Here is a 2,247-nt window from a genome sequence, read left to right as displayed (position 1 = left end):
TTTCTTGTGACAAATCTGCTGTAAATCTCAAGAATGCTCCCTTGAATGTAATTTTCCTTTTTGATCTTGCCGCCTTTAGAATTCTGTCTCTATCTGTGGGATTCGTCATTGTGACTATGATGTGTCTTGGGGTGTTTTCCCTGGGGTCTCTTTTAGTTGGTACTCTTTTTTTTTTTTTTTTTTTGGTTTTTGGGTCACACCCGGCGGTGCTCAGGGGTTAATCCTGGCTGTCTGCTCAGAAATAGCTCCTGGCAGGCACGGGGGACCATATGGGACACTGGGATTCGAACCAACCACCTTTGGTCCTGGATTGGCTGCTTACAAGGCAAACACCGCTGTGCTATCTCTCCGGGCCCTAGTTGGTACTCTTTGGGCATGCAGGATTTGGTTGCATGCATTCTTTAGCTCTGGAAGTTACTCTTTAATAATATTCTTTTTTTTTTTTTTTTTTTTTTTTGGTTTTTTGGGCCACACCCGGTAACGCTCAGGGGTTACTCCTGGCTATGCGCTCAGAAGTTGCTCCTGGCTTGGGGGACCATATGGGACACCGGGGGATCGAACCGCAGTCCGTCCAAGGCTAGCGCAGGCAAGGCAGGCACCTTACCTCTTGCGCCACCGCCCGGCCCTAATGATATTCTTGACTGTTGATTCTTCCTGGAGATTTTCTTCCTGGGTCTCTGGGACTCCAATGATTCTTAAGTTGTTTCTGTTGAGCTTATCAAAGACTTCTATTTTCATCTGTTCACATTCTTTGAGTAATTTTTCCATTGTCTGATCATTTGATTTAAGGCTTTTTTTCCGATCTCTTCTGCTCCTTGCTGTATGTGTTGCATCTTCTAGTTCACTAATTCTATCCTCAGCTGCTGTTACCCTGTAGGAGAGCTTATCCATTGAGTTCTTCAATTCGTCTACTGAGTTTTTTCAGACCTGTTATTTGACCCGTTGTTTCAGTTTCGAGTTTTCTGATTTCTGTCTTCATATTTTCTTGGTTCTTATTAGTGTTCTGTTAAACTTGATCTATGCTTTCTTTGAGTTCTGTGAGCATCCTCCACATTTCTCCTCTACACTCCATATCTGAGAGACTGACTAGGTGGTTGGCCATTTTTGGGTCATCAGAGTTACCATCTTCATTCTCTATGCCTGGTGCTGGCCTGCATTGTTTCCCCATTGTCCCACTTGTATTGTGTGTTTTTCTACATGTTGTGGTTGTATTCATTGGCTAAATGTTGTGCGCTGCTGCTTAGCAAAGCGGAGCGGCTATGCTCCTCTGGCTGCACCCTTATGGTCAGGTCACTCACCTCCAATGAAGGAGAGCAATCCAGGGATGAAGCCACGAGCAGGATCAGATCTTTTTTTTTTTTTTTTTTTTTTTTGGGCCACACCCGGTGATGCTCAGGGGTTACTCATGGATGTCTGCTCAGAAATAGCTCCTGGCAGGCACGGGGGACCATATGGGACACCGGGATTTGAACCAACCACCTTAGGTCCTGAATTGGCTGCTTGCAAGGCAAACACCGCTGTGCTATCTCTCCGGGCCCACAGCAGGATCAGATCTTAAGCCCGAGCACACAGCAGAGAAGACAGTCCAGAGAGCTATGCTCTGCTTCAGAGATCCAGCACAATTCAGCTGGCTCCACCCTTTCTGGGTGGGTCGACTTACCTCCAAGGAAGGAGAGCCCTCCATGGATGAAGCCACACAGAGGGTCAAATCTTAGGCCCGATCAGGCAGCAGAGAAGACAGTCCAGAGAAAAAATATGGAATGCTTCACAAATTTGCATGTCATCCTTGCTCAGGGGCCATGCTAACCTTCTCTGTATCATTCCAATTTTAGTGTATCTGCTGCAGAAGCGAGCACATATTTTAATTTTTTTAATTAATTAATTTATTTATTTATTTTGGTTTTTGGGTCACACCCAGCAGCACTCAGGGGTTACTTCTGGCTCCACACTCAGAAATTGCTCCTGGCAGGCTCAGGGAACAATATGGGATGTCAGGATTCAAACCGATGACCCACTGCATGAAAGGCAAATGCCTTACCTCCATGCTATTTCTCTGGCCCCATATTTTAATATTTTAAGAAAAATGCATCATAGAGCTGAAATAACTGATCATAATACAATTGTTTCTGGATAAGAAAAGCAAAGTTATTCAAAAAGAAGAAAGGAAAACTAAAAAGTAAAATGGGAAAGTAGAAAAAAGAAAGTTAAAAAAGTTTAGTAGCAAATATATTTATTAAAATTATACAT

General features: G+C 43.8%; 1 non-coding gene across 1 annotated transcript; it reads right to left on the bottom strand.

Moving 5' to 3' along the window:
- Positions 1-1,749: 1,749 nt before the first annotated feature.
- Positions 1,750-1,852, bottom strand: LOC126029119 (U6 spliceosomal RNA). Its single transcript, XR_007502771.1, has one exon. It is a non-coding gene; the product is annotated as a U6 spliceosomal RNA (small nuclear RNA).
- Positions 1,853-2,247: the final 395 nt, after the last annotated feature.

Source organism: Suncus etruscus, chromosome 14 (assembly GCF_024139225.1).
Source record: "Suncus etruscus isolate mSunEtr1 chromosome 14, mSunEtr1.pri.cur, whole genome shotgun sequence".
NCBI lineage: Eukaryota > Metazoa > Chordata > Mammalia > Eulipotyphla > Soricidae > Suncus > Suncus etruscus.
This window is presented reverse-complemented; position numbering and strand designations above follow the sequence as displayed.